At 44.7% G+C, this 22,080-nt stretch overlaps 1 protein-coding gene across 3 annotated transcripts in view; it reads right to left on the bottom strand.

Moving 5' to 3' along the window:
* The window catches only part of ATXN7L1 (ataxin 7 like 1), a 287,619-nt gene that overhangs the window by 221,004 nt on the left and 44,535 nt on the right, over positions 1–22,080 (bottom strand). The window lies entirely within an intron of this gene.

Here is a 22,080-nt window from a genome sequence, read left to right as displayed (position 1 = left end):
GGATCCCTCTGCACGTCTGTGCAAGCCAAGGGGGAATTCTCCTTGCCACGCAGCACCGCCTGGCCAGAAAGGGCTCCCAATTCAAGAAAAGGAAAAGAAAACAAACAAACAATTCAAAACAAACAAACAAACAAAAGCCCCGGGATCCCACCAGTGCGGCAGTCCAGACCGGGAAGCAGCTCCGCAACTCGAACGGAGCTCCACAGTCCCTCAGGAAGAAGCAAAGATGGCGCATGGAGCCAGCTCTTTGAGCGAAAGGAGGGGGAGGTGGTGAGAGGCAAGGAAGAAATCAAAAGAAGCGGAAAAAAGCAACACCAGCAGCCAACAAATGGCACTCAGAGAGCCAGGTAGCCAGGGCTGGTGTTTCTCGGACAAGAGACTGTGTCTGCGGGAAGCAGAGGGGGCCGAGTGTGGGTGAAGAAGGGTAGGGAGTGAGGAAGCGTACATCACAGATTACTGGAGCTCTGCAGCCCCTCAGGAAGAAGCAAAGATGGCGCACAGAGCCAGGTATTTGAGCGAAAGGAGAGGGAGGTGGTGAGAGGTAAGGAAGAAATCAAAAGAAGTGGAAGAAAGCAACACCAGCAGACAACAAATGGCACTCAGAGAGCCGGCCCGTTCGGGTGTGTGGAATCCAAGCAGCCGGTGATTCCCAGTCAAGAGACTGTGGCCACAGGAAGCAGAGGAGGCCAAGTCCAGGTGAAGAAGCGTGGGGGGTGGGAAAGCGTGTATCACAAATTACCGGTTGTTTTGTCTCCCGCTGGAAGCTTTGTGAAGCTGCTTTCTTGTACCCCATTTGCTGGTCTCCGATAGGAGTCCAAGATGGTGGATCCGCACTGCGTTAGCTGGTAGGGGACCTCTGCATGAATTTCTCCTCACTCTCCGCTCTCTGTCAGTTTCTCACTCCATTTGGTGCTTGGCTGAGTTCTTTAACTCTTCATTTGATGTTTTAGGGATTCAGGATTGTTGTATTCTCTGTTCGGCTTAGTTTTTCAGATCTTTGCTGTGGAGGGACGGCGTGGTGCTTCTGCCTAGAGCGCGATTTTGCCGGAACTCCTCCCAGGAATTTTTAAAGTAGATTCTTGGGTCCCAGACAGGCTAACGGAATGGGAAATTCTGGGGATGAGTCCCAGTAATCTGCATTTTGGAACAAAGCTCCTCAGGTTATTCTGATGTAGCTGTTCAACCCAGCACTGGGCTAGGCTCCTCCAAAGGTCCCTTCCCATTGTAAGAGTCTATTGTTTTGTGTATTTTCACCCAGTTATAAATGTGTGTACTGGGATAGGGAAAGGGAAAGAACGGGGATGAGAACCATCGGCGTGCTTTGCCTCTCCAGCAAATAGAGACCAGCTCTGACCCAACCGAGTGGTCACCAGCCAATCACAGAAGGCAGCCCAGAAAGGGAACCATCCCAGCTGAGGGACCGGACATTGCTCTTATTAAGGCTTCAGCCCCCTTCCTCTCCCTCACTAGAGGACAGAGACTGTGAGAAGCTCATTGGACAGGACGCCAAGGTAAGAGGGAGAGGAAATGGGCAGCCTTAGCCAAGGTGTCTTGACAGGTCACACCCCTTGAGAAACCACGCCTCCCGGCCTGGTCAGGCCCCCGAGGGTAGACATGTGTGGCCTGCCACCTTGCCAGGCCCCGGCTTTTCCTGGATGCCCTGTTGGGTCCCTCAGGCTGCCATCCCACATCCATTGCCAGGAAAAGCCCTTCCAGACAGAGCAGCCAGAGACAGCCATGCTGTTACTAACTCAAACCAGTAAAAGCAAACCCTCACCGCGATGTGCACAGAGTTTCCCCTGGGAGGGCTGGGCTGTCCCGGGGGCCTACCTGAGCAGGTAAAGAGGCAGCATAACCCACCCAGAACCAAGATAAGATTCAGAATGTGGGTTATGCTCACAACACAGAGAGGGCTCTTGTAGGAAATGAACAGAAATGCCCCACTTCCTCCTTCTATCCCAGGGAAAATTAGCCTATCATTCCAATTAACAAGGGGTAGAATCTCAGGGGCAGTCCTTTGAAACCATTTGCATGCTAGTAAGGCTCATATTTCAACACTTATTCTGTGGTAGGTGCCAGCCAAGGAGCTGGTCTATGAAAGATCCTTACGGGGAAGATTTATTGATAAAATAATAACATTATTGAAAACAACATCAATCACAGCAGCTAACATTTACTGAGTATTTACTCCCTGCTAGGCACTGTGCTAAGAGCTTTACATTGATTGTTGCATTTAATCCTTACAATAGCTCTGCAGGGGAGATATTATCTCCACTTTATAGATAAGGAAACTGAAGCCTAAAGAAGTTAAGCTATTTGCTCCAGTTTTCACAGCTTGGAAATGGTGGAGTCAAAATTTGAACCCTGGTCTACTGACTCTGAACTTCTGGGCTGTTCTGCCTTTCCAAAGATGGCAGCTCGCAGAAAGGGGGACAAGGGGGAAGTGACAGAAACCTGGAGGTCAGTTCTGAATCAACAGCTGCGAAGTAGCATTTATCAAATACCCAAGGAAGGACCAATGAAGTGCGGAAGGACTGTAAACCAAAGTCCCTGTCCACAAAAAAGGGCTCAGCTAGGACGACAACATAGACACTTAAAACAGTGAATGAGCCAGAATGTGCTGATATCATGAAGGGCTAACTTGTGCCAGATAGTTAGAGAATAGTGTGGAAGCCAAGTGGCAGTGGCTGTTGAGGGTGTACAACCAAAGGAGGATTTTTTGTTTGTCTCTGTTTTAAACAACAAACACTCGAACATGGTTTTGGCTGCAGGAAGAAGTCAATAGAGTCCCTCCTTCCCTTCGTGGTCTTTGCCTGGCCTCCTGGGCCCTGGGGGCGCTGCAGTTCAGGGGCACAACCAAGCATCCTGTACGTGGAAGACCACTCTCTTGCCCCAGGAGTTGGCATTGTCCAACTTCCTGCCACAAGCACCCTCCAGCTGCCCCATAGTGATAACAGCTGGCACCAAGTGCTGGCCATCCACTGTACTTCACATATATCACTTCACTGAATCTTCTAAAGAACCTCGTGAGGGAGGCTTCAGCAGTCCCAGTGAAGTGAAGAAACTTAAAGTTACCTGTCCAGAGTCACACTGCTGGTAAATGGTGCAAGGAATCTGAACCCAGAGGTGTCAAACTCTACTACATTCCTCTGCCACGAAAGAACCTCTACCATTCATGTGTTCCTTGAAATAGCCGCCCCACACTGGCCCTGCCAACACACTGCCATGCAGAGATAGGATAGGGACATGCCTTCTGACAGGCCACTCCTGGGGTAGATTGTTGCAAATGGCACCCAACCTGTTTATTCCTCCACACACATATATGAGGAACCCTCGTGGTGCAGTGGTTAAGCACTCGGCTGCTGACCGAAAGGATGGCAGTAGGAACCCACTAGCGGCTCCACGGAAGAAAGATGTGGCAATTATTCTGTAACTGATTACAGCCTAGGAAACCCTATCAGGCAGTACATCCAGGAATCGACTCAACAGCAACGGGTTTATATTTATATATATTCCTCCCTATGACCTCATGTGGAGCCCTGGTCAGGCAGTGGTTAAGAGCTCAGGCTGCTAACCAAAAGGTTGGCAGTTTGAATCCACCAGCCACTCCTTGCAAACCCTTTGGGGCAGTTCTGTCCTATAGGGTAGCTATGAGTCGGAATCGACTTGATGGCAATGAGTTTGGTTTTGGTTTTTTATACCCTCATGTGGTTCAATGGTAGAATTCATGCCTTCCATGTGGGAGACCCAGGTTCAATTCCTGGTCAATTCACCTCATGCACAGCTACCACCCATCCGTCGGTGGAAGTCTGAATGTCGCTATGATACTGAACAGGTTCCAGTGGTGCTTCCAGACTAACAGACTATGAAGAAAGGCCTGGCAATCTACATCCAAAAACCAGCCAATGAAAACCCGATGGATCACAATGGTCCAGTTCATAACCGATTATGAGGATGGTGCAGAACTGGACAGTGTTTGTTCAGTTGTACATGGGGTCACCATAAGTCAGGGACTGACCTGATGGCAGCTAACAACAACAAACCCTTGGGTAGTTCTCACTCACTCTGATGCTGGGCTCAGTCATGTGACTTGCTTTGGCCAATGTGACACAAACAGAGGCTTACAAAGTGCTTGTGCATTGGAATGTATTTGCCCTTTCATGCTGCTCTTCGCAAACCTGACACCACGTGAAGAAGCCCAGGCTAGTCTACTGTAGAATGAAAGACCACATGGATAGGGAGAAGGCTTCCTTGCCCAGGCTGCCCAGGGCAACCAGCCTACCAACCACCAGATATGTGAGTGTGGCCATCCTAGATCACCCAGGCCCCCAGCAGAGCTGTCCAGACCAGAAGAACCACCCAGATGACCCCCAGAATCATGATAAATAATGTTTACCATCTTAAGCATTCATTTTTGGGACTGACACAAGTCTTGAAAGAAGGCCAGCCACTCCATGAATACAACACTACCATTGGCATGGAGGGCCACTGTGCTCTTGGAGAGAGTGGGAAAAGGAGGAGGCCTCTATGCACCTTCCTCTTGGGAAACACAGTGGGCCTGCCCCTGGCAACAGGTAGCCCCGGGCAAGTGCCAGGTTATTTGGGGACAAGGTGATGATAGCATGCTTCTGCCATCTTGTCCCCAGCCTAGTGTTTTTCCACTGATGAGAAAGGAAGGAAATCATGTCTTTAGTGAGCCCTACTGCAAAGGCTTCCAGGCAGCATTTTATCAAAGGGTGCTGGAGGAGCTCTTTTGGGAGACTCTGCAAAACCCAGCAACCTCCAGTTCCACTTAGCAAGGAGCTTGCTGTTTCCACTTCCAGAGAGGCAGAAAAATGAATGGGTTCCCAAGAAAGCCAATGTGATCAGTGGTCCTCTGAGAAGGTGAGAAAACTGCTCCCTCATCCAGTCCAAACCCACTCTCTGTGGTGAACTATTATGGGAAGAAAGCATCGACTAATTAGAAGTGTCTCTAGGACATGAGAAAAATCAGCAACTAAAATGGCTGAGCAGAAAGAATTCCTTGTTAAGAAGAGAGAAAACAAACAAACAAAAAAGCTAGGATGTCACTTTCCCCAAGCATATTTATAAAAGGAAGTGGAGATAAGAATTAATTAGGGCAGGAGTTTCTACCCAAGCGACATAGAAGATACAATTATTTTTGCTTCTTTCACAGACCAAGTCCCCCTTCCAGTTGGGGACAGATCCCTGACGCCACTCACCATTTTGAAAAATGACTCTTAGTCTTTGCTGGTTCTAATGAAGCTTGAAATTAAGATGGTTCTTTTGTTTACTCCCCCTGTTTGCGAAGCCCTAGACACCCATCAATAATATCAATATCTGGATTATTTATTTCTTATTGCCCAGCCTACGTGGCATAGAATTTTATAGCTCCAAAATGTGAGGCATTTTCTCTTTAGAGCGTGTGGAAGTGCCTCCCCAGTATTGTAGAATGTGGCCCTTCTATGACCTGAATTTTGACAGGACTGATGCCCACCTTTGGGCAGAGCAAAGAGCTTTAGGCTTGGAGTCAGAAAGCTTGATTCTGGTCATCCCCTGCCATTAACTAGCTGCAAGATCTGTGACAAGTCCCTCAATCTTTGAGAAATTCAACAGAACAAAGCAGTTAGTGACTAACATGCTACAATGTTATAATAACACTTATATAGTACTATTCGCGTTATGGTAGGCAGTTATATATATTAACTCATTGAATCCTTACAACACTGTCAGCTAGGGTATCATTACTATCCCTTTTGACAGATGAGGAAACTGAGGCACTGGGAGGTGAAGTCATGTGTCCAATCTTACCCAGAGAGAAAGTGGCAGAGCCAACTGGCTCCAGAGTCCATTCTTTCAAACATAGTACTACACTGTTTCTCTACAGTTTAAAAATTTTATTTAGGTAAACAGAGTCACAGAGATACTGAAGTCACTGGGGACGATGGCAAGAGTTGGGGCAGGTAGAATAAATGTGAGCCAGTGGATGAGAGATTTACTTTTGCGCAGCTGGAAGTGGTATTTCATATGAGAAAGGGTTAAGAGCCAGGAAACCTAGGCCCGGAAACCTGGGGCCAATGCTGACTCTACAATTGCCCTAGATACTTGGGAAACATCAATGAACAAAACTTACAAGATTCCTGCTTCTTGGAGATTACACTCTAGTAGGGAGAGACAGACAATAAACAATGAATATTTCAAATAATATGCAATACACAGGAGGGAAAAGTGGGAATAATAATATTGTCTTAGGCTGGGTTCTACAGAGAAGCAAAACCAGTGAAGCGCAGAAAGAGAGAGAGATTTAGCTCAAGGAAATGGCTCACATGGTTGTGGAGGCTGGCAAGTTCCAAGTCCATGGGTCAGGCATCAGGGTGGAGGCTTCTCCTGACTAATGGAACTGCAGGGGCTGACGAACCCAAGATCGACAGGTCAGACGGTATGCCACTGGCTTAAGTTCTAAGAACTGGAGGTCAGATAATGACAAGCCGGACACAGGATCCAGAGCAAGCAAGTGAGCTTTGCCAAAACATCCATACATATTGGATGCAGGCCACATCTCTGAAGAAACTCCCCTTACGGTCGGCTGGCTGATCCCATCAGAACGCACCATGGAGGATGACTACATCATTACATAACTGGCAAATTACATTATTACATCATTACATAACTGCCAAGCCACTGAGAATCATGGCTCAGCCAAGTTGACACACAACCTTAATCATCACAAATATGTAATAATAATAAATAATATATAGGAGGGGACAAGAGGGGAAAAATAGTAGAGCAGATAAGGAGATTGGGAAGGCTGGGTAGGAGGGCTAGTTGGAATTTTAAATACGGTATCACTGAGAAGATGACATTTAAGCAAGACATGAAAAAGGTGTAGGTGTCAATCACAAGGCAGGAAGATTATCTAGGGGACGGTGCTCCTGGCAGAGGGAACAGCTAGTGCAAAGGTGCTAAGGGAGAAGGAGCCTCGCAGGTATGAGCAAGAGCAAGAAGGTCAGTGTGGGTGGAGATGCATGAACCAGGGCCAGAGTAGAAGGTGATGAAGTAAGGAATGGCATGGCGGCCAGTGTAAGAACCTTGCTACAACCCTGAGTGACATGGAGGCTACTGTAGAATTTTGAATGAAGGGGTGGCAATGTAACCTGACTCTACTAATGCCAGTAAATTTCCATTAGTCCTTAAACTAGCCAAATCAGATTTGGCTGTCTGACATGCGCAGAAGGGCCAGCTGTGACCGCTAATTAATCGCAACAGAGGACGCAGCAACAGGAGGAGCGAATCAGAAGGAAAATCATCACTCAGACCTTATTTTGAAGCAAGAGGTCTGCCAAGAACCATGTCATCTCCTGTTTCCTGGCTGCCTTCTAGAGTCTTCCCTCTCCAGAACACCTGTGCAGCCGCCATCTTGCTGTCCAAGTCACATATAAGCCCGGCCTATTCATAGCTTGAGGGGCCTGATCTGAAGAACTTCCTCCCCAGTCCTTGCTCTGTGCATTGCAATAAAGTTACATTCTCTTTCTCAAAGATCGGTGTCCAGATAATTGGCAAGTCTGAGCGCACCAGATAAGGACCCGCCTTCTAGGGTTTGGTAACAACATGATCTGACATTTGGCTTTTGTAGTAATTTGAGTGATGGTGGCTCAGATCAGGGCAGCAGAAGGGTCAGGTCTGGATCTAACCCTAAGGCACAGCCAACAGTGTTTCCTGGTGGATGAGACGTGCGCTGGGAGAGAAAGACAGGAGTCAAGGATGACACCAAGTATTTTGCCCAGAACAACTGGAAAGAAGCAGCCATCAGCAGAGATGGGAAGGCTATAGATGAAGCAGGTTAGATGATAAGATTAGGAGTTTGGTTTTCAACATATTAAGTGTGGAGATATCAAGGAAGAAGTTGGACATATGAGTCTTGAGTTCAGGAGAGAAGCCCAGGCTGGAGATAGAAATGTGGGAGATGTCTGCAAATAGAATATGCTTTTAAAGCCATGAGACTGAATGATATCATGAAGGGATAAAAGTAGAGTGCCAAGTGTCTGGGGTCTTAAAAGCTAGCGAGCGGCCACGTAAGATGTATCAATTGGTCCCAACCCACCCGGAGTAAAGGAGAATGAAGAACACCAAGGACATAAGGAAAGTATTAGCCCAAGAGACAGAAAGGGCCACATAAACCAGAGACTTCATCAGCCTGAGACCAGAAGAACTAGATGGTGCCCGGCTACCACCAATGACTTGCCCTGACAGGGAACACAATAGAGAGTCCCTGATGGAGCAGGAAAAAGTGGGGTGTGGAACTCAAATTCTAGTAAAAAGACCAGACTTAATGGTCTGACTGAAATTGGAGGAACTCCAGAAAGCACAGCCCCCGGACTCTCTGTCAACCCAGAATTAAAACCATTCCCAAGACCAACTCTTCAGACAAAAATTAGACTGGACTATGGGACATAAAATGATACTTATGAAGACTGCGCTTCTTAGCTCAAGTAGATACTTGGGTCTAAATGGGCAGCTCCTGTCCAGAGGTGAGATGAGAAGGCAGACAGGGTCAGGAGCTGGCTGAATGGACACGGGAAATCAGGGGTGGAAAGGAGGAGTGTGCTGTCGCAGTTTAGGGAAAGCAGTTAGGGTCACATAACAATGTGTGTATAAATTTTTGTGTGAGAGACTAACTTGAATTGTAAACTTTCACAACTTTTACAAAAAAAAAAAAAAAAGAGTAGAGTGCCAAGGACTGAGCCTGGGGTGCTCCAAAGTTGAAAGACTGGGGAGAAGAGGAAACCAGTGAAGGAATCTGAGATGGAGTGGCCAGTGAAGTACCAGGAAAACCAAAAGCACAGTCGTGGAAGCCTGCACTCCTTCAAGTGGCTCCCACTGCACCTGGTGGGCCAAGGTCTTCCTATACTCCTACCTACTCGCAGCTTCCTCCCCTCCTCTCCCCCCTCCACATCCTAAGCTCCAGCCACCCAATTACTGAATGCACCACTCTCTGGAAACCCATCCTCTTCTGGAAACCAAAAAATCATCTGACCACTTACAGTCTTCAAGCCTCTCTCCTTTTTCCCATGATTCTGCTAAGCTCACCAAAAGCAATTCCATCAGTTTTTTTCTGTGTCCTAAAATATCACTACCTGGATCTGAAATCTAAACTTGGAATAGCTAGGTATTCTCTGATGATTTCTTTATCTATCCTGGACTCAATTTCCTCTTACTAGCCTGAGTCCCACTCTTCACAGTCTGGAAATCTTTCTTCTTACTGCCCCTCTATCCTCCGTCTTTTCTCTACCCATTCCTCCCATTTCACCTTAAGTAAAAGCTGTCTTTCCCAGAGAATATGCTGTCCTCAGGAAATCTTCCTAATAAAGACCAACTTCCCAGCACTCCCCATATTCTGTAGCTTCCCACCACTTGGTGCTTATACCCTGCCTTCAGGATATGCTTCTCTCCTCCAGGAGGACTTCACCACCTCTCTGGTGTTTACTCTCTCACTCTGCTCCAACCACCATTCATAGGATCTTCAACAACCATGTTGGTGACCCACCTGAGAAGGACTTCGCACTTCATTGCTCTCATTCCAGCAAACTTAAAAAACTCTAATAAACTTTATCTTCATGTCTCCGCCTCACCACGCCACCCCACTCCAGGTCTTGATGAGGATCATGATGATAATAATGTTGGAAGAAGAAGACAAGGTAGGGGAAGAAGCAGCAGAAACTATTAATTCATTGCTTTTCAGTAGGGTTTTTCCAGGGTCTATGTTCTGAGGAAGGACGTCTTGGTGGTGCAAAAGGTTTGCCTTCATTTTTTAACCAAAAGGTTGGAGGTTCGAATCTACCCAGCAGAACTGCAGAAGAAAGGCCAGGTGATCTAGTTCCATAATATTACAACTATTGAAAACCCAATGGAGCACAGCTCTACTCTGAAACACGTGGGGTCACTACGAGTTGGAATTGACTCGATGGCAACTGATTTGCTTTTTGGGTTTTTAGCTGAGGAATATGAAAAGCTGGGATGTCCACATACATTTGCATAACTTTTGGATTAATTTACATGTATTTGTAGATTATTAATAAATATTTTATTATTGCTTGACCTCTAGGTGGATTTTTTTTCCCCTTACCTGCTTCTCAAATCCTATCTCATTTCAGGGACTCAGTGGCTCCAATGCTTAGAAATCCTTTAAAATACATGTGAGGAAGGATAAAACGAAATGCACGGGAAAGGAAGAGAGAAGAAAGGGCCAGAGGGAGGACTAACAGAATTGCAAAAGACTTGCATAGTTTAAGAGATGACGTTTTAATTTGTCTCTCACTTTCTCATGGCTAGACATCCCAAAAAGATACAGAAAGTTTGATGTAAAAATAAATCCTTCTTAAATAAGAAGAGAATGTTCTGAACGGCTTCTTCCTGGGGTTTTGTATTTATTACTCGGTTTCACAAAAATTGCCAGTCTAGAACAATTAGTTCACAAGACTGTTACAAAAGATCATGTACTGGGAACACACATGGAACAGGGTAGGGACTAAGGAGGGGCAGGGAGGGTTGCGGTTGGGGCTGGCTGTTTCTGGGGAGGCACCTGGGCTGTTCTCCCATCCCTCTGCCCCCACCTCACTTTTGTCTCTCCAGGGGAAAGGCGGGGAATCATTCTTAAACATAAATAAAGGTCTTCATTCTCCCTCTCAGACATTTTGTTGCTACTTGAGCCTGGAGAACCAGGTAGGATACGGTGTGGAGAGGGGATAAGTACCAGGCGCAAGGCCATCTGAGAGTCAGAAGCCAGGGGAATCTCACATCCGCATGTCATTCGTGGTGCTAGGAAAAGGTATGCACCCTGCAGGCAAACTTTTTAGTTAATTACTAAGACTGGTGCGATTTCCCCTTAAATGTTCTACACTGACATCATTTAACTTTTAAGATTGAAAAAAAAAAAGTACATTTCCCTAGAAACCTGGCTGATTGACCACATGTGTTTATCTCATTTCTCTCGCATGCACGTTGTTGTTAGCTCTCCTCCCCTGAAAATACACTGTTGCTGTTGTTAGCTGCTGTTGAGTCAATTCCGGTTCATGGAGACCTCACATCTGCAGAGCAGAACTGCTCTATAGGATTTTCAAGGCTGTGACCTTTTGGGAGCAGATCGTCAGGCCTGTCTTTCAAGGCACCTCTGGGTAGGTTCGAACCACTAACCTTTCAGCTAGTAGCTGGTATAAACATAGGAAGGTATTGCTTAAGGGGTACCGAGTTTCTGCTAAGGATGATGAAAAAAACCGGAAACAGCAGTGATGGTTACACAACATGGCGAATGTAATTAATATACACATAAAAATGGTTGAAGTGGCAAATGTTTAGTTATATGTATATTTCACCCCAATAAAAATAAAACAACAAAAAAAATCCTCACCACTGATTAAAAAACAAATGGTATAAACAGCAAGGATAAAACATAAGGAGACAATGGTGTGACCCATGCAGGTTGTAGCTTCGTCTGTGTGCCTGCAGTGAGCATACTAATGTGAGGTGAAGCAAATCAATTCACCCCACAGGCCCTGGGAAGGCTCAGGACATGGAGGCCCCACATACCTTGGAGGGAGTGGAGAGCGGAAGGGAGGGGCAAAAACCAGGAGGCTAGGATAAAAGTCTGAATACAGAATGGACGCACCTAGGTCTCTCATCTCCGGCCCCAATACTCTCCAGAAAATGAGTTTCTATTTGCAGGAGAAATAGCGCCACAGGATTCTTACTTGTAGACACTTGGCACCGTGAGGGAAACAGTGTAGTACTGGGATGAAAACAGGGGAATGAAGTGAAAATTTCTATCCTGGCCAGTGGACACAGCAACAGGTCCCTGCCGTCGAAGGTTTATCCCTCCAGACAGGAGACTGGAGACATCCTCCCTGGAGAAACTGCACGGGCCCTAATATCCCTCAGGGGGAAATTCAGCTCTTCACCAATGACTCTACTGGGAAGCTTGTGTGTTGATAAGAACCCTCACTACTGCAGAGCTTTTAGGATAGTTAATGATCATCAGGAGCCCTGGTGGCACAGTGGCTAAGAGCTCGGCTGCTAGCCAAAAGCTTGGCAGTTTGAATCCATCAGCTGCTTCTTGGAAACCCTGTGGGGGCAGCTCTACTCTGCTCTATAGGGTCACTATGTCAACTTGACAGCAAAGGGTTTCTTTGTTTTTTTTTTTAAATTGTACTTCAGGTGAAGGCTTACAGAACAAACAGTTTCTCATGAAACAGTAGTACACATATTGTTTTATGACATTGGTTAACAACCCCACATGTCAACCCCCCCCCTTTTCGACCTTTTTTTTTTTTGGTGAAAATATACATAGCCAAAGATACACCATTTCAAAAATTTCTACATGGACAGTTCAGTGACATCGACTACGCTCTTCCAATTGTGCTGTTATTCTCACTTTAGATGAAGGTTTACAGAACAAAATAGTTTCTCATTTAACAGTTAGTACACATGTTGCCCTATGACAATGGTTAACAACCTCACAACATATCAACAATATCCTTACTCAACCTTGGGTTCCTATCACCAGCTTTCCTGTCCCCTTCTGCCTTCTGGCCTTTGTCCCTGGACTGCTGTACCTCATTTGTCCCATTTGGTTTTATGGGGCTGTCCACTCCCCAGCTGAACGGTGAACCTAGGAAATGACTTCACCACTGAGCTAAAAGGGTGTCTGGGGACCATACTCTCGGGGTTTCTCCACTCTCCTTTAGGCCAGTAAATCTGGTCTTTTTTTTGTGAGTTAGAATTTTGTTCTACATCCTTCCCCAGCTCTGTCCAGAATCCTCTGTTGTGATCCTGGTCAGAGCAGTCAGTGGTGGTAGCCGGGCACCATCTAGCTGTACTGGACTCAGTCCGGTGGAGGCCTTGGTAGCTGTGGTCCATCAGTCCTTCGACTAATCTTTTCCTTGTATCCTGTTCTCTTCATTCTCCCTTGCTCCCAAAGGGATGAGACCAGCGGAGTATCTTAGATGGCTGCTCACAGGCTTTTAAAACCCCAGACGCTACTCACCAAGGTAGAATGTACAACATATGTTATGCCAATTGAGCTAGATGTTCCCCGAGACCATGGTCCCCACAGCGCTCCACCCAGCAATTCAGTCCCTCAGGGAGTTTGGATGTGTCTATGGAGCTTCCATGACCTTTCCTTGTACAAGTTGTGCTGGTTTCCCCTGTATTGTGTACTGTCTCACCCTTCACCCAATTCTTTTTCTTTTTGCTTTAACGACTACTAAAGGACCTCCGGTGTGGAACAGGCACTTGGCTGCTAACCAAAAGGCTGGCGGTTCAAACCCACCAGCCACTCCCTCGGGAGAAAAGACCTGATGACCTGCCCCCATAAAGATCACAGCCTAGGAAACACTATGAGGCAGTTCTACTCTGTCCTACAGGGTCACTATGAGTTGGGATCGACTCGATGGCACGCAACAACAATCACCAGACATTTGAACAAGCCTCCAAAATGAGAAAGTGAGACTAAAACTAGCAAGAAAGTGGTACTTAACAGGAAACAGAGACAATTCAAGCAGAATAAGAAAATCTGGAGGAAAAAAAAACACCCTGTAATTAATATCCCCAATGACATAAGAAAGGATATTGCATCCAGGAAAACAAGGGTACTCTGAAAAAGCAGGAACCAGAACAATAAGAACCCCTGGAAATTAAAAATATACCAATTGAAATAAAAGATTTAGTGGAAGGTATTTGAGAGTAAAGTAAAGGAAAAAGCCCAGTAAGTAGAACAGACTCATAAAAGGAGACAGAATAAAGAGAAAAGCTAAAGAAAGACCTTGAGGCTCAGCCTAGACTGTTCAATATCTAACTAACAGGGAGTTCCAGAAAGACGAAACTGGAAAAACGATCAAAGAAATCCTTTGAAATATGCCAGAACTGAAGAAAAGGCATCTTCAGATTGAAAACTCCCAATGAATGCTCAACTCGAGTGGAAGAAAAAAAGACCCATCCAAGGCATGTTATCCTGAAGATAAAGAAGAGATCCTATAAGCTTCCAGGGAGAAAACCAGGCCCCATAAGAACTCAGAATGGCACTGGATTTCTCATTAGCAACACCAGGAGATACTGCTATTTTTCTGAAGAAAAATTATTTTCAATAAAAAATTCTATACCCACCTGTGGTGATTAATTTTATATGTCAGCTTGGCTAGGCTATGTTTCCCAATGGTTTGGTCAAACACTACATTATTTCTTGTTCCATAATGTAATCTAATGCAATGTCATGTAACGACCTTCTATAATGTCATCTAACGTAATATAAGCAATCAGTTGAAAGGGGAGTTCTTTAGGGTGTGGTCTGCCTCCAGACTACAAATAGATATTTTGGCAGACTTACTTTCTCTCTCCACTCTGCACTCATCACGTCACCCGACCTACAGATTTGGACTTGCCAGCTCCCACAATCACATGAGCCAATCGCTTAAAGTAAATCTCTCTCCCAAACTAAGACACCACCTAACCATCACCGTTGAGGGAAGACAAAGGTACTTTTCTTTTTTTTCAGGGCTACTTTCTTTTTATTGTGGTATATATATATATATATATATATATTTATATATTTATATATATATATAAAATTTGCCATTTCAACATTTTTACATATACAGTTCAGTGACATTATGTTCGTCACGTTGTGCTTACCACTATCTTCTTCCAAATTATTCTACCACCACTAACAGAAACTCAGTATCCCCTAAACAATGACTCCCCCTTTTTTCCTCCATCCCATATCTGGTAACCACTAATAAGCTTTGGTCTCTATTCATTTGCCTATTTTCATACAAGTGGGATGGTACAGTATCCATCCTTTTGTGACTGACTTATTTCACTCAGCATAATGTTTTCAAGGCTCTTCCATGTTGTAGCATGCATTGGGACTTCATTTCTCTTTATGGCTGAGTAACATTCCATTGTATGTAAGGATAAAGGTACTTTTAAGGCCCATGAGGCCTCAAAAAAATTGCCTTTCAGAGACCCTTTCTTAGAAGCTATTGGAGGATGTGCTCTTCTCAAATACAAAAACCAAAGCAGTTGCGTAAATTCTGACTCATGGTGACCCTATATATCGCAGAGTAGAACTGTTCCATAGCGTACCCAAGGCTGTGCCCTTTCAAAAGCAGATTGCTAGGCCTTTCTTCTGAGGCGCCTCTGTGTGGGTTTGAATCGCCAACCTCTTGGTTAGTAGTCAAGTCCTTAACCATTTGTGCCAGCCTAAAGAAGATGACACGGGATCCAGGAAAAACAGGGATCTAAGACAAAGGGGTACAGTGAGAAGTCCCCAAATGACTCTCAGCAGCAGGCCTAGGAGTAGTGATGCGTCTAGACTGGAGCAGGAAGATGGAGGATTCAGGGGATGAGGGTGGTGGTAGAATACCTGATTGTTGTTAGTTGCCCTCGAGTGAATTCTGACTCATGGTGACTCCGTATGTGCAGAGCAGAACTGCTCCACAGGGTTTTCAAGGCTGTGACCTTTCAGAAGCAGGTGGCCAGGCCCATTTTCCAAGGCGCCTCTGGGTGGGTTCGAACAGCTAACCTTTTGAAGTAGTTGAGTGCTTAACTGTTTCTGCCACCCAGGGACTTCAGATTATCTGATACTTGTGAGCATTTGCCAAACGGCACTGATAGGGATTTGAAAGATCTACCGGGCCTTTTGGGAAGAACTTGCAATAGGTCTGTAGTAAACTAAACAATTTTTTAAAGGCAATTATTAACTCTGCGAAAAACAAAAAGTTGTACAAGAAAGAAAATGTAACTCCAGTACACTAGTTGGTTCTCTAGTGACTAATATTTATATCATCATCATACTATAAAGTGACTACAGATTTTCCCCCACTTTATGCATAGCTCTTAACCACCTTCTTACACCCCACCCCCTCAAATCCAAGCTTCCCAAATTGAATCCTCCTAATGTGTCAGCGGAGTCCTGGTGGCACAATGGTTAAGAGCTCAGCTGTAACCAAAAGGTCGACAGTTCGAATCCACCAGCCACTCCTTAGAAATCCTGTGGGGCAGTTCTACTCTGTCCTATAGGGTTGCTATGAGTCGATGGCAACCTGCTTTTTTTTTTTTTTTGGTTTAATGTGTCAGAAAACTGCAGTAGAAGCATATAATTTAGGGCGATTAACATCGGAAAACAAACAGCTGAAAGATTTTAAAGAGGTTTCTCTAGGGAGTGGGTCTGGGGGTCTAGGGAGAGGCTGATGAGGGCACTGCTGTTTGACTTTAGGTTATGTCCTTACAAAACTCTGATAAAATAAAACTTCAACTAAAAAGTAATACATTGCCTTGAAATTTTTATATAAAAAAGATTTTAGGAGGAAAAAAGGAGTGACAAAGCAACTGAAAATGAGGAATACTAAGGTAAAGGTGGAAAAAGAGGTAATATTATAAAATTCTTAGCGTGAAATGGTTCAGATTCTGAACTTACACACTTGATTTTCCTGCTGCTGGAAACTTCCAAGCACAGCACTCCTACAATGCCGTGCTCCTTCCCCCACGCCTGGAGCCCACAGGACATCTGACATCCCTCAGGGAGGGGTTCAGCCACCCCACCGAGCAGGTTCTGAACATCACTGTCACCTTCACCACATCTGCTCCTGGCCCAAGTGGAGGCCTCAATTGGGAAATGTGTGTAGAAAGACTTGTCTCCAGCTGCAAGCTAGAATGTTCAGCTTCCTAGGCTGGGAAAGCCAAGAATTCTAGAAAACCCCCCAGGTGTGGGGAGCAGGGTGAGATGTGGCTGATGACAGGTGTCGCAAACAGTGACCTTGGAGTTTAGAAAACAATTAAGGGTGAAAGGCATGGGTTATGTATCAGCATTTTACCCAGCTGACATAGTTCATGGCAAAAGCCAATCAACAGGCTCCTATCAACAAGGGGAAGCCCTGTGCAGAGGGTGCCAAAGGTATTTTATTTAACAGAGAGCTTCTTTTCCTCAAGGGATGTAGATGCTTTAAGGCAACATTTTCCCACCGGACAAGGATCATGTTAAATTATACTGGTGTTTATTCTTTTATTTCCAAGTCCTGGGGGTGAAGTGGGTTATTTATCTTTACTATCTCTCCGATGTATTTAGAGACCCTAACGAGGGCAGAAAATAAACATTTGATGGAAAACAGAAATGTCAATATGTGCCCTCTACCTATTGTTGATACAAGAGAAGCCAGTTTTAATAAGATTGAAACAATTAGACATGAAGATTGCTGTATGCAAGCCACATGAAAATGGAAAGCTATTGCTCAGTGTATGAAGGAAAATAAACCGTTTGCTGGTGGTTTCTTTTGATTGCATTAAAATAAATGCTTGAGTGTTAAATTTACTGAAGTTGATAACTGTACTGAGGTTATGTAAGAGAATATTCCTATTCTTAGGAAGTACACATTGAAATAATTGTTAAGCGACCATGAAGAATGTAACTTACCCTCAAACGGCTCAGAAAAAAACATTACGTGTGACTATTAAAAACACATATGAGTATCTAACTATCCAACCAGCTGCTGTGGAGTTGACTCAGACTCATGGCCACCCCATGTGTGTCAGAGTAGGACTGTGCTGCTCTATAGGGTTTCAATGGCTAATTTTCTGTAAGTAGATCACCAGACCTTTCTGCCAAGGCACGTCTCAGTAGACTTGAACTTCCAATCTATCTATCTAGAGAATAATAAAGCAAATGGAGCAAAATGTCAGCAACAGTTGGATCTGGGTATAAGGGCATTCTTCTCTGTACTATTTTTCTTGTAAGTATTCTATAAGTTTGAAATTATTTACAAATAATAAACTAAAAATAATGCAAAACAAAATGAATGCTCAGTATCCCAGCTGAAGCTGTAAGAAAATGACTGATGCTTTTCAAAGATAATCCAAAGGTACCCTGGGTGAGTGCCAGCCTTCCAAGTGATTGATTACCCTGGGACACCAGCCCCTGAACCTTATAAACTACCTGGGCTGAAATCTTAGTCTTCTAGAATAGTTTTCTGAATACACAAAGCTGTCTTAGAATGTCCAAGGTGGAAGAAAACTACACTTTCAGGGTTTGTTTGACTCGTTAATGGCCTTAATTCTAAGGCTGATAAGTGACCGGTCAGTTTGCATAACACAACTTAAGTTTAAAACAAAGGAACCATCCAGCAGTCTTACTGATTTAAGAGATAACTCCATTAAGGGGGTCTCCAAAAGCTTGGGCACTATTGTGTTAGTCTGCAATCTCCAAAGATGAGTGATCTGAGGCCAGCCTGCATTCGGATAAAGCTGCATAAAATAATTTACAACCGTACACAGGGGAGTGAGAACCAAGTGAAGGGTGTTTCTACAAAAGGAAAACGCTTTACTAAAAAACCAGGTACCAAAGAAGCCATGGAGGACCCTAGAACACTGCAGCTTTAAAAGACTGTATCTGTCATTATCCCTTATGTATGAGCACATGGGTGTCTAATCTTTCACATTAAATTCAACTTTTTTTAAAAATTCAGGATCATGGTTACTTTTAGGCGATGAGCACACGGATGGCATCCAGGTGACTGATGCAAATGCTCTCCTAACCTGGCTGATGGTTACGAGGGTGTTGGCCTCATATGAATTTGAACATTTGTTTTATGAGGTTTTCTGGATTTGTGTTAGACATTTTTTAAAACATTGTTTTGGCAATGAATATTGAATTAAAAAGTTTAAAAACTGAAGAAACGTAAATAGCATTAACTTGATTTTGGAATGTTTTAAATACTGTGTCCCACTCACATGTCCTCTCTACCCCATCTGATACTGATGCTTATAGGTCACAAGAGTAAAAAGCAAAGCATTCCAAACTAATATTCAAGAAAATAGTAAAAATGTACCTATTACCATGAAGTAACACACTGGCCTAAAATTCAAATCGGGTATCAATGATTGGTAGCTTAGTGTCTTTCCAGAAAGCAAGGCTTACTGGAGAGAATGAATAGAAAGCATGAGTTGCTGGGTACAGGTGAGGGACCACCCTGCATGGTGGGGAAAGGTGCTAAAGCTGAGGCAGGACCTCACTGACTTGGACGGACTGACAGATGTGGTTCTCAGCACTCTATCGGTCACACATGCAGCCGCCTTCTGCTGGGCTGATGATGCAAAATACTAACACATCCCCATCTGCACTCCAGGTTCAGGTCAAAGGAGGGCTGCTTTTTTAATGTAAATTTTTATTGTATTCCCTGCACGTCCTTGGGAGACTCAACAGTAACATGCCAACGTATCACGAACTGCTGCTTTAAGATGCCTATGCTGTGCAGTGGGAGCTGGAGGTTCTAACCCAGCTTGGTCTCTAGGAAGCAGCTGGACTGGGTATCTCTAGGCTCCTTCCAGCTCTGATCCTCTTATAACTCCATTAAAAAAAAAACAAAAAAAACCGGTTGCTGTCAAGTTGATTCTGACTCATGGCCACCCTGTGCGTGTCAAAGTAGAACTGTGCTCCGTAGGGTTTTCAATAGCTGTGATCTTTCAGAAGTAGATCATCAGGCTTTTCTTCTGAGGCACCTCTGGTAGATTTGAACCACCAATTGTTTGGTTAGTAGCCAAGCACTTAACTGTGCTAACCAGGGCTCCATTATCCATGTTGCTGTTGTTATGTGCTGTTGAGCTGATGGTGACTCATAGCGACACTAAGGGACAGAGTAGAACTGCCCCACAGGGTTTCCAAGGCAGATTGCCACATCTTTTTCCTGTGGAGTAGCTGGTGGGTTTGAACTGTTGACCTTTCAATTAGCAACTAAGCGTTTAACCACTGCACCACCAGGCCTCCCCATTATCCATAGAGGACTGAATATATGGCTATCTGAGAGAGATGAGTTGTCACCAATGGCGGTAGTGTAGAATGTCTATGAGCATAGGTTCTGGAGACAGAGACCTGGGTTCCAATGGCAGATCCACTATGACTCTGGACAAGTTGTTTACCCTCCCTCACCTTCAGTTTCCTTACCTGTGAAATGGAAATGACAACAGTATAGGGCAGTGAGGATTAAATGCGATCGGGCACGGAACATACCTGGGCAGGGCTGGCATTAAGCAAGTGCTCAGTACCGATTAACTGTGATTACTGTCCTCACAATACTTAGGTTAACTGGTACTTAGAGCATCTTATTGCCCCTTTCCTCTACTTTGGTTGATGCCAGAAACACAGTTTTGCTACACAGTGACATTGCACATACTCAAAATGTGTAAGCCCCAGATACCTTCCAGTGACCCGCTGGAGGGCTCAGTGACTGCTGACAGGCAACTGGTATGTTTCTTTTCCTGCAGCCATGGAGCCCTCCCCTTACATTTGAGCTGGGCACACTGAAATCCTTCAAGTCTCGTGAAAATGTACTGCTTCTCAACAATAGATTTACTTTTCCAAAATACAAAACTGCCCAGAGTGAGCAGGGCATAACACCCTTGGAGCTGTAGAGAGAAATGTGTTCTTCTGTCAACCAAGAGGACACTCTCTACTCATTAGCTACAGGATTTGGGCTTGGGGTTGCTTTGGGTTTCTGTTTGTTTGTCTCTTTAAGTAGGGGTGGGAGACGTTCACTGATTCAGTCAGTCACCTTCTTGTCATTACTTCTTATGACCATCAGGAAGGATTCTTGGGATGGTAAGAGGAGCCCAAGGCGCCATCAGTGGCCAGGGCAGGGGGTGATTAACTGGTCACACAGTTGGGTTGGCATATTGAGTGCTTCCTCTGTAGTTTATAAAACACCTTCAGATATGTCAACCCACTTCACCTTCATGACAAACCTATGAGGAAGGCAGGTGAATTGCAGTATTATTACCACTTCAAAGACAAGGAAAGTGAGGCTTAGAATCAAGTGGCTTGTCCAATATCCCAAGGCTAAATAATGGTAGGACCTGTGACCAAGTCCTCATTTCCATTCTCCCAGCAAGTTGTTTCTAAGGGAACATCATATAACCCAAGATGATCAATTAGGGTGGGGAAACATATTAAAGCTTCTACTTCTAGTTTTTTAGCTTGCATTTTCCATTTTTAATTGTTTTTGTTTGTTTTGTAACACTCTTAATAAATTAACAGAATTGTAATGTGCATATAACTTATAATTAAACACAAATACATTGGGGTGCAAGCTCCAAACATTTTAATTAATAGGGGTGCATGCTGTTGCTATTAGCTGTCATTGAGTCACATACACAATGGAACGAAACACTGCCCGGTCCTACACCATCCCCTTGATCAGTTGCAGATCAGACTGCTGAGACCCACAGGGTTTTCACTGCCTGATTTTCAGAAGGAGATCACCACGCCTATCCTCCATGTCCACCTTAAGCTGGAAGCTCTGCTGAAACCTGCTCAGTTCATAGCAACACACAGGTCTCCAATGACAGATGGCTGGTGGCTAAGTAGGAGATGCACTGGCCAGGAATTGAACCCAGGTTTCCCATAAGAAAGGTGAGAATTCTTCCACTGAACCATAAATACTTTACCTTAGGGGATACAGAAGTAAGATGAGTTCCCAAAGGAACACCTGATAGAATCTGACATCGAGGACAAAGGTTTGAAAAAGATGAGAGACAGCTGGGACCAGCTAAGCAAAGAGTGTCCCAGAACCACAGCATCTCAAAGAGAGGCAGCCTTGGACTCCACTCCAATAGGTGTCTGACACACGCAGAACAGAAGGAGAGATTGAAAAGGAAAAGACAGGACTCTGTCTTTGCCAACACACATAAGCTCTGGTGATCAAGAGGGGAGCCCTGGTGGTGCAGTGTTAAGTACTCCTCTACTAACCAAAAGGTCGCCAGTATGAACCCACCAGCCGCTCCGCAGAAAGATGTGGCAGTTTGTTTCCGTAAAGATTACAGCCTTGGAAACCCTATAGGGCAGTTCTACTCTGTCCTATAGGGTTGCTATGAGTCGGAATCAACTCGATGGCAATGGGTTTGGTTTTGGTGATCAAGAATACAGAAAAACAAAACAAACAAAAAACCTGAAAGTCGTAATGGCATCCACATTTGTTTAAATGACTTTTCTTATTGGATTCTGAATCTCTTTCTAAAATAAACAGCATGCTTTCTTCATGTTCAGGC

Source organism: Trichechus manatus, unplaced genomic scaffold (genome assembly GCF_000243295.1).
Source record: "Trichechus manatus latirostris isolate Lorelei unplaced genomic scaffold, TriManLat1.0 scaffold00096, whole genome shotgun sequence".
In the NCBI taxonomy this organism is placed as follows: domain Eukaryota; kingdom Metazoa; phylum Chordata; class Mammalia; order Sirenia; family Trichechidae; genus Trichechus; species Trichechus manatus.
This window is presented reverse-complemented; position numbering and strand designations above follow the sequence as displayed.